The sequence below is a fragment of the Myodes glareolus genome, chromosome 11 (assembly GCF_982192425.1).
Source record: "Myodes glareolus chromosome 11, mMyoGla1.1, whole genome shotgun sequence".
Lineage (NCBI taxonomy): Eukaryota > Metazoa > Chordata > Mammalia > Rodentia > Cricetidae > Myodes > Myodes glareolus.
The window spans coordinates 85,953,636-85,964,844 of NC_142036.1; the positions used below are offsets into that span (position 1 = coordinate 85,953,636).

Consider the following 11,209-nt stretch of genomic DNA (forward strand, 5'->3'; position numbering starts at 1 on the left):
GTTCCAGGTACTGCTCTGTGTCCCGCAGACACAGGGGTGATATAATGCTCTCACGGAGAGTATTATGATTAAGTGCTCCCAGTCTTACTATTAAGCAGCTACTCTCCTAAGCCTTCTTGTTCGTAACCCTCTCCACTTCCGTGAAAATCCCTATGGGAGATGCCATAATCCCCATTTCATAGGCTAGAAAGCAGAGGCCCTAGAGTGACTTGCCAGAGCAGAGTGGAGACCCAGATAGTGGTTTTGTAATTGTCTTGCCACCTTGCCTTTGGATACGGGGAATGGAAAGGTATATTTGGAAGACATACAGGCAGGGGACCCAGGGGGTGGAAAACTATCAACCCCCTGCTGAATGCCACAGATGCTGTGCTTAGTGGGATGTGCAGGTTATGTAGCTTCATACTGCAATGTTACAGATGACATTACACAGCACAGGGTTGTAACTGGCTAAGCAGGAAGAGCAGAAACTGTTGGAGTCTAGAGACTCGGACCACTTTGCCACAAAAGAGGAAAACAAAACCGGAAAGCAGACATTGCAAATTATTTTTTAAATCTGCCTCAAAGATTCTTGGACATATGCCTGCATGTTCATCCGATTTCAAGAGGTTAAAACTGCTTCATGGCAGGCCTGTGTCAGGTCCAGCTACTCAGGGAGTGAGGTGGGGAAGCATTTCTGCCCTTTAAACCATCCTCATGGTACGCCGAGTGTGTGCTTTGGAGCAGTTTTTCACATCCCTTTTTATGTTTGAGAAAGGAAAAAAATACCAGTGTGGCAACATCATTTGAATTTCACATCCTATTTCACAGAAGTTTTAGTGTTTGAGGGTAAAGAAAATGACTGTCTTTAAAAGAATTCGCCTGAGTGGTCACATGACATAAGGATGTGCTGGCACGCAGACACAGGTGTCATCATGTGATGGCAATGACCTACTTGGCCTTCCCACTTAGGGTCATGTAAGATCCCAGTATTGGGTCCCCACTGAGGATTCTGGAAACTCCCTCCCCAGATTGCCCACAACATGTTGACAGGACAGATGCCTACGCAGAATCTGCTGGGTCCCATGAGGTCCAGCAGTCACTCAACCTTTGCAGCAACTAGACCAATGAAGCCTTGACCACTGAAGTTGCCCACGTGTGAGGCCAGCTGGAGGACCATTGGTAAAGCACTGTTCTCTCCGTTGTGATAATTTTATCACGTGTCCCAGATGACAGAATCTGGAGTTCCAAATAACCTCCAGGAAGAGCTGGCATCGTCAGCCACTCCTCTAGGAGCCATGGGTTTATGGCTAGTCTTCTTTCCAAGCTAGGCTCTATTCCAAAAAGAGCACTCTTCGGTGGGATGCTCAGTCCCTTCACAAATAGGTTTCTAGAGGGTTCCTGATGGCCTCCGAAATGTATAGAAGCTAGTATAGTGCATTACCAGACTCAAATTGGGAGACAATGCAATGCCTTCTGGGAACTAGGAAGAATCACAAGCATGATTGTATTTACTCTTTTTAATAAGTGCAGGAAGAAATGTGGTGCACACCTGTAATCCCAGCACTTGGGAGGCAGAGGCAGGCAGATTTCTGTGAGTTTAGGCCAGCCTGGTTTACAAGAGATAGTCGAGGTCAGACTCCAAAAATTATAGAGAAAACCAGTCTCAAAAAACAAAAACAAAAAAAAGAGCCCAAGTAATTTGTATAAGTAATGGAAACTAATTTACATTGGCGAAGTCCTGATGTCACAATTCACGATTAACTGTCTACGGTGTCACTGAGTCCTCTTGGGAAACAAAAGAAAAACCAACAGTCTTTCTTAAGGTCTTTTTTAGAAACATTATCCAGAAGGCCCTGTCTTTATATTTTATAGACTTTTATTCCTCAAAAATACATTCTCCGACAACCCAGAATTTTCAAATCCAGGTGAAGTGCTATTCATCTGCACTACGAGGTCTGGTTTCTGTCCCTGTCGCCCTCTGGCAGTCACTGGTCTCATGTGGTGAACGGGGAGATGGGGAGGCATCGGGTCTACAGAAGACATGTATCTGGTTGACTGCAGCCACCAACCTGGAAAGTATATTTTAGTTTGTGGATTCAGAACTGTTTTTCTTTTTTTAATTTTTTTTTATTTAAAAGTTTTTTTCATTTTACATACCAACCAGGGTTCCCCCTCCCTCTCCTCCTTCTGGTCCTCCCATCACTCCCCCCAACCCACACCAACCCTCATCCACACCCCAGAAAGGGTGAAGCCTCCCATGGGGAGTCTACAAAGACTGGCAGATCAGGTTGAGGCAGGACCAAGACCCCACACCGTATCCCTCCATAGGGAATGGGCTCTAAAAAGTCAGTTCATACACTGGGGACAAATCCTGGTCCCACTGCCAGTGAGCCCACAGACTGCTCAAGCCACAGAACTGTCACCCACATTCAGAGGGCCCAGTTTGGTTCTATGCAGCAGAACTGTTCAAAATAAAAATACAAAGCTATTCTTCTAGAGAAGAGGTTCTCAATCTTCCTAGTGTTCCGACCCTTTAAAACAATTCCTCGTGATGTGGTAACCCCAGCCATAAAATGATTTTCATTGCCACCTCATGAATGTATTTTTGCTACTGTTATGAATTGTAATGCAAATATCTGCTATGCAGATATCTGATACATGACCCTTGTGAAAGGGTGGTCCAGTTCCCAAAGGGGTCCCGACCCACAGGTTGAGAACCTCTGTTCTAGTCCTCTGTAATTTTCTGTATTCCCCCAAAAGCACATTTGCTACAGTTTTTTAAAGACTAAAAATATTAAAATAGAAAAATGGAAAACATTCCCACTTTCTTTTCAGTGATCAGATCAAAAGAAAATTGTGAGGGAAATTTAAGTGGCAAAGCATTCATGCCGCAGTTGGGTGGTGTTGGGGCACACCTTTAATCCCAGCACTCGGGAGCCAGAGGAAGGCAGATATCTGTGAGCTCTGGGCCAGCCTGGTCTACAGAGCGAGTTCCAGGACAGGCTCCAAAGCTACAGAGACACCCTGTCTTGAAAAATGGGGGAAAAAAAACATTCATATCTCAATAAAATACAAAACGACTCCTTAGTGCTTTAAAGCATGAGGGAAGAACCATTCTTGTCTCTAACTCCACGTCATGAATGAGAGAGATTAAGTGTGCCCTCTGAGTTCTCACACATGGACACCATGCGCCTTAGCCATCAAACAAATATTTTGTGGGTGGCCCAAAGAGATAGGCTAACTTAAAATCACTTACTCAAATAACTGTGTAGGCCCTCTTCATGCAGACAGACAAGCTAGCAACTATCTGAGAGTTTGTGTTTGTCTTTTCTTTTGTGTATCAACTGCACAATAAGCTATTTGGGAACGTGAAACTATTTTTGTAGGGTAGAGACCGCAATAAAACATAAGAGCATTTGCTGAAACGAGAAAGGTTAAGATCATAGATTCGATTTCACCATGAGAAGTAGTGTTACAGACTCAGAGGTTGGAAAAGTAGCTTTTTATCTGTACACTTACGCACATAAACATGCTAATGTGTGGTCTAGCTTTGTGGGGAGCTAGGCATCGCCTTCTCTTACCCTTCTTCCCTCCACTGCAGACACAGCTCGCTGCATGCTCTTGCAGAGTTTACACAGCACTTCCATTCTTTCCGCTTCTACCACGCCCGTGGAAGTTTGTTTGTGACAACACATATATTCTCGAGGCTATCAATAGCAAAATTATCCTGACAGAATTCTCCTATGAGAAGTACACCAGAGCTAGCAGATTTCTACATAAAATGTCATGTTTGTCAAAATACAATCCAATCTAGTCTCCAGTACTGATATTTGTATAAATTGAACAAGACCTCAATTATGTTACAAAACATGTTAGCAATATAGGATTTTCTGTAATAACAGTTAACATGGTGAAAATAGTATTAACTTAAAATTATCTTTGTATTAAAAAAGTCTACATACATTTTTATATTAATGGAACATTACATATTAATGGATGATCTTTTATATTCAGTAAATGCCTTGCTAGGTGTTTATTTCTATTTAGCGAGATGACACTATTTTATTACTGTCCCAACATTAAAGATGAAAATGCATCTATGGATAAAGTTTCCTTCTCTGTTATACAGACTCACGCAGTTGTACAAGGCTGCACAGAGAAGAGAAAGGCACACCCTGGATATGCAATACTTCAGTGAATAAGCAGAATTTCCCCCTTACAGGTTATCTGGACCCGTGTTCTGTAATTCTCTCATCATAGTTTAGAAGTACTTTGATAAATGCTCATTTGTGATCTCAGTTAGATAAATGGGAATGACTTTGGGGACAGAGAGATGCTTCCATGTGTAAAGTATCTGCTGCACAAACATAAGGACCCAGGTGTGGATCTTCAGCACCGATCAAAACTATGTGTGGGTCCTGTGTCTCTGACCACAGCCCTAGGGAAATAGGATCCTGGGGGCACTTGAAAATCAGAGCTCTAGGTTTAGTGACAGATCCTCTCTCAAAAATAAAATGGAGAGGGATGAAGGAAGCCACTCAGCATCCACTTCCATCCGCTGCTAATGTGTACTATAGTAAGTAACTGCACACACATGTGTACACTACACACATGAACACTCACGCATGCATGCATACAAACAGGAATAAGTTTTAAGGGAGAGTAACAGTGGTCTTATTTTTGGACATAAATTAACTTCTAAACTTCAAATTATATTTACACATCAAGGGGAATGTGTTTATTTAGCCTCTGGGTTATAGATACACACACACAAAAATCATCAGGTTTGGTCGAACAGAGGCAGGAAGCTAAAAGGACTCTTAAAAGTTACATAGAGATGGCAGCTAACTCTAAAATCAAGGCTTCCTGCCATAGGACAGGTGTAGCTGGGAAGCAGCTATCACAGAGCTACTACACAAACCATCACACAACTGTCCACAGGAGTGGATTGTGCTTAAAGAGCTCTGAGCAGAAGCAGGGTGCAGGTGGTGTTTGCTTTCTTCCTCTCCTACTAATTTGGAGGAGAATGCACCAACCCCTGTGATAGAATCACCTGGATTCGTGAATACCCTGTGAATGGCCTCTGGAGATCACCCTCCATAGGTCCATGTCTTTCAGGTATGGTCCCAGAATGGTGCAGTCAGGAGGTGGTGGAACATTTGAGAGAGGAGCCCCTCTTATGCCCTGAAGGGGACAGTGGTACCTCTATTTCTTTGCTTTTCAGCTCTTGGCTTCCTCTGCTACATGCTCCCACTATTAGGTGCTGTTTTGTAAGAGACCTATGGAATGGGATCACTTGACCATGGATGTGAGCTCAAAACCACGGGCTCAATTGAGCCCTTTGTTTTAATAAGTGAAGCTATTTAGGATAGTGATAGAAAAATTGTTAGTTCTCCCATGAAGAAAGAGACTTACAGGGATCACCAACTGACTGCTGTCCAGACCGGAGGAAAGCTTCTGTTGCAGCCCTCGAGACTGGAGTTGACCAAGTCGGTGTACCAGAGAGGTGCCCACCACTCACATTCATTGCATCGCCAGTAACAACAGCTAAGCAATGGAACCAATCCTGGCTTCCAGCAACAGAGCAATGGCAAGGAAAATGTGCTATAGACACAAAGTAGAAAATTTCAACCATGAAGAATGGTGAAAATATGCTGTATCCAGAAAGATGCATGTAAATGGAATTAAATATTAGATGAAGCCAGTTTCAGCACCAAAATAGCATGTTTTCTCCCATGTGTGGTTCCCAGATTTTATATAGATACATAAAATCATGTATCTATATGTGATGTGAAAATGAAAACAAAACTTTCTAGGAGTAAAGACTAATGGGAGAGGTGACAAGAGAAAAGGTGTGGGTGTGTCACACAGTACAATCTATGTGGAATAAATATCATATATTTTAAAGTTAAAGTTGGAGTTGATTATATAGGCTGCTGCTATCTAACCTATGCACAACTGAAAATATACTTCATTTAAAGAAGTGGTATTATGTAATAATAGGTACAACAATACATTCTTTTTAATCATGAGACAATGAAAGAAAATTATAAGTATATAGTTAATAAAATGAATAATTTCTTTTTTCCAGATGGGCATCACACAAAACGTAAATTTGGATTAGGGAATATAATTTCTAGATGGAATTGTATACATGGTCCTGTAAGGATTACCTCACTTTAAAACTGGTAGAAAACAAAGTGGCTTTTGTTTAAAATGGTTTATACGTGGGGATTTGTAATTAATTAAATAGATCTTATCTTACTTTGAAATGTATACACAGTCTTGACTGGCATAAGACTAGTAATAAGAATGTGAAATGTGTAAGCAAATTGAAATCTTTTGAAGTTTCCTTGTCATACTTAAAAGTGCTTAATTAGTTGTTTTGTTGGCAAATGAAAAAAGTATATGTTTATAGTTTATAATGTGATGTTTGATAGAGGCATATAGAGTGGGATAATTGGATCCAACTAATTAGTGTATCTATCTCCCCCAATGGCCATCACTTTTTGTGATTAAAACATTTAAAATATCTTTGTAAATTTAAATAGTGGTATATTACTTGTATATGATGATGATGTGTATGTTATACCAGCTACAGTCACCTTGCTGTACAACAGATCTCGAAAACTTACATTTTCTAATTGAATAAAAAGTTGTACTCTTTAAGTCAACATTTCCCATGTCCCAGTGAGGTCTCCACTCTTAGGCCCTGCCAACAACCCTTCTACTTGTTCTCTGTAGAGATTCAAGTTTTTAAGATTGTATTTAATAAGAGCAACTATAATTTTTTGTCTTCCTGTGTCTGAATGATTCAACTTCACATGATGTCCAAGTTCATCCATGTTGTCACTAATGGGACCTTCTTATTTTTAAAATCTGAGAATTCCATTGTGTGTATGCTGCACCTTCCTATCCATCCATAATTTGTAGGTACTTAAGTGAATTCCACAATGTAATATTTGGTATTAGGAATTATGACACTATAAATAGGCATACATAATCTTGAACATTTTTTTTCACAATGGATGTATTGATTTATATCCTACAAGTACCACATCAAGACTAGATTTTCCTTACAGGTTCATAAAAACCTACCCTATTTTTGTTTTGGTAAAAAGCCATTTTTCCCTTAAAAACATTTATTGAGTTTGTTCTTTGGCAATTTCATACATGTATAATAAGCATTCTCATTACTGTGTCTTCCCCCTCACCCATACTACAAGTTCCCTTAATGCATTGATAACTTTTATGCTATTGTTTGGTGGTTGTTTTTGTTTCTCTTGTTTTTAAGGTCCTTAGAGTTTAAGATTATCTTTGAAGCTGTGGTGTTGAACTATTTGTCTACATGCATAAATAAAATATGTAGAAGGCAGATAGGTATCATGACAGTTTAGTTAACAACAACATTAAGTTTACCTTAAAATCTCCTCAGCCACCAGGATTTTGATTGAGTTTGGCAGGTATAAAATCCCTCTTGTGGAGCAGATCTCAAATCTAGTCAGAAAGTGCTTGGCTACCCCATACCAGGCAAGCCGCTCTTGCATCAGTGAGCATATACTGCTTAGCAGGTTGGTATTGTAGGTTGCAAAACTCACTGTGGGTAAGGTCACAGATACTTTTTCTCACCCAGCAGCCTGTAAAGCTTCTGGGACCATCAGGGGAAATTTTATAATTTAATTACTGCTTGATTTCCCGACACTTTGCAAGCAACGTGTGAGGTGTCTTCAAAAGGAGGATCTTATCAACTAGTTTGGTGAGTGAGCTGGAAGAATGGGAAGAGTTTGCGTTGTTTCAGGCACCTCAGGAGGCTGGCAAAGAAGTCCTAAGGAGGCGCTGCACACCAAACACTGAGGTTAAATTTAATAATCTTTGGTTATAAATGCCATTTTATGGGTATAAGGAATACATTGAATTTCCCTGAGGACTAGTGGTGTCGAGGACTTTTTGACATGAATGTTGGCTTTTTCCATGCTTTCTTTTTGAGAACTATCTATTTAGTTCATTTGCCTGTTATTAAACAGGATTCTTTGGGTTTTCTTTTTGCTGTTGATTTGCATTCCTTATATATTTAGAATAATAACCTCTTAAGAAAAGTTGTTTGGCTGGTATTCTCTTCAGTAGAATGTCCCTTTATCCTATCGATTGCTCCCTCAGCTATGCAGGAGCTTTTGAGTTTGATGAACACCATCTGTTTGGTTTTGTTTTTGTATTGAGGAGTCCTCATTTTAGAAGGAGTTTCTCTTGGTGTGTGAATTCATGTCACATGTATTTGCATGTGTATTCTTGGGCATGGTGGCCAAAGACTGATCAAGGCATGAAGCCCTAACTAAGTATTTCCTGTCTGTGAAACTTGGAAATTTTATTTTTTTGTGTGTGTTGTAGAATAATATGTTATGGTGTGTTACTTTTTTTATGCTGTGGAACATCTGTTTAATGATGTAAAGATGTGTTGCTTTTATTTATGCTGCATTTGTTTAACTCTGTGAAGCTGTGCTACTTTGATCTAAAATACCTGATGGTCTAATAAAGAGCTGAATGGCCAATAGCAAGGCAGGAGAAAGGATAGGCAGGGCTGGCAGGCAGAGAGAATATATAGGAGAAGAAAGGAGGACACTACGGCCAGCCACCTAACTGACCAGTCACCTGACCACCCAGCCACCTAACTGACCAACCACCTAACTGACCAGTCACCTGACTGACCAGCCACCTAACTGACCAGTCACCTGACCACCCAGCCACCTAACTGACCAGCCACCTAACTGACCAGTCACCTGACCACCCAGCCACCTAACTGACCAGCCACCTAACTGACCAGTCTCCTGACCACCCAGCCACCTAACTGACCAGTCACCTGACCACCCAGCCACCTAACTGACCAGCCACCTAACTGACCAGTCTCCTGACCACCCAGCCACATAACTGACCAACCACCTAACTGACCAGTCACCTGACTGACCAGCCACCTAACTGACCAGTCACCTGACCACCCAGCCACCTAACTGACCAGTCACCTAACTGATCAGTCACCTGACCACCCAGCCACCTAACTGACCAGCCACCTAACCACCCAGCCACCCAGTCAGTCAGCCAGCCAGTCATGCAGTAAGAGTGAAAGAAAGATATATATATACAGAAATACAGAAAAGTAAAAACCCAGATGCAAAATGTGGACAGGATAGTTTTAGAAAAACTGGCTAGAAATGAGCCACCAAGGGCAGGTGTTTATAATTAATAAGAGGCCTCTGTGTCATGATTGGGAGCTGGGTTACAGGGCCCCCCAAAGAGCTAAAGACCAAAGAGTAGGAGAGAAGAGCAATAAAAACCAACAACATTCATGAGCATTAGTTAATGCATTTGCAAAATGAAAATAATAATGCTTAGACTACAGGTTTTCATATAAGTGAAATGTGATCATACATAAAAGATGTTTTTTATCCACAAATCAAAATTAAAATATGATTTTAATTTTAAATCTAATTTTAATAATGATTGTCAATCATTCCATTTAATGCTTCATTAAAAACTTGAACTTGGGAAATATTTTCTTAAATGTGGAAGACATTTGCCTGTTGCAACCATGCCTGAATACAAACGTACATACATACATACATACATACATTTAACTCTAGTTTGTGGTTTCTGAAGTTTTTTGCTCTATTGCATCGGGCTAAAGAAAAGACAAATTAGTCATCTGAGATTATCCACATAACCCGTTCTTGTAGGTCAAGACGGAGACAAGTTAATGGAGAAAAGATATCGTTTATTTACAAACATTTCAGCTAGCTGAAGAGACACTGTGCATAGCTAGCTGGACTCAGAGATTCCAGAGGTCACTGTGTGCAGGAAAAGTACAAGTACTCGTCGGAATTAATCATACTGACGCCCGTCTGTCTGATATTTTCAAAAATATTGTGGGAAGCTTGCAGCAATAAAGTTTGGTAACCAATTTAGAATTGCTTGTATGTGTGTGCTTTATAAAAAGTGTTTTTTTTTTTCAACTTGCATGTTAAGTTTTGGTCAAAATTCTGTTATCTGAAGTTCTGAACAGACCAAGTTTTCACACACACGAGCACACCCACACCCCCACCACACACACACCAGATGCCAGGTACCAGTTTGTAAAAGGAAAAATGGTGTCAGGTGCCAACGTTCATGCATGCAGTGACATGCAGACGGTCACTGTAAATTAAGGAATAATTAACCCCCAAGGAACTCATAAATGGTAACATAAGACGCCAGAATTTAGGGATAAATGCTGCATCCTCTATTCTCTGAGCAAATATGTAGAATGATTTAGTAACGGAACACTTACTGTATAGGAACAGTTCAGGAGACACTATCAGTTTCGTCATCAGAAATGAGAAGAGGGGATTTGAGGACATTCGCAATGACAGCACAGCATCCATCTAAAACCACAAAAGTGCAGCCCAAGAGAACGAACAAACCTGGCAACGGCCACCACCAGCTGGAAGCACAAACGCCAAGGTGGCAGTTTCATTTAGACAGATGCTCAAGACAGAAGGACGGCTTATGGTGCCGCACTTCAGCTAATCAGGAAAACAAAGAAATCTTAAACACCCTGTGAATCATGGCAGTTGTGCGGCTCGGTCTCTGTGGGACTCCACATGGGGTGCGGAATTGGCTGACTCCACAGAGACAGTCAGAAGAAAACTCCGAGGTGTAAGGAAAGTTGTCCCCCCAGGCATTCCAGGGTGCTCAGGGGACTTTGTCGTTCTCTTGGTTGTGTGGGCTTCTTCTGCGAAAATTCAGACTGCAGATTCATGGCTCTCATCCCTTCCACTCTGGAATAATCACAAGTAAAGAATTGCAGCAACCTTTCAGTTGTCGCCCATAATTTAAATTCGTTACAGCCTCTGCTTGTCTCCGTTCGTTCCTACATTTCTTTTTACTGAAGATTCCATTTTCAGTTGGGTGGCGGTGGCGCACGCCTTTAATCCCAGCACTCAGGAGGCAGAGGCAGACGGATCTCTGTGAGTTTGAGGCCAGCCTGGTTCACAAGAGCTAGTTCCAGGACAGCTAGGGCTGTTACACAGAGGAACCCTGTCTCGAAAAGCCAAAAAGAAAAAAAAAAAGAAAAGAAACAAGCAATAAACCCCCCAAAGATTCCATTTTCAATTTACTAATAATCTTGCTGAACATTTCAAAACTTAAAATTTTCTTGTGAATTATGTAGACTAGACCTAAACAAAATTATAATTAAGTTTTA

At 40.9% G+C, this 11,209-nt stretch overlaps 1 long non-coding RNA gene across 1 annotated transcript; it reads right to left on the minus strand.

Moving 5' to 3' along the window:
* Positions 1-1,846: 1,846 nt before the first annotated feature.
* On the minus strand, positions 1,847-8,666 carry LOC146892436 (uncharacterized). Its single transcript, XR_015004344.2, has 3 exons — positions 7,399-8,666; positions 5,395-5,583; positions 1,847-2,048 (listed from the first exon to the last, which is right to left on the minus strand). It is a non-coding gene; the product is annotated as an uncharacterized LOC146892436 (long non-coding RNA).
* Between the last annotated feature and the right edge of the window lie 2,543 nt (positions 8,667-11,209).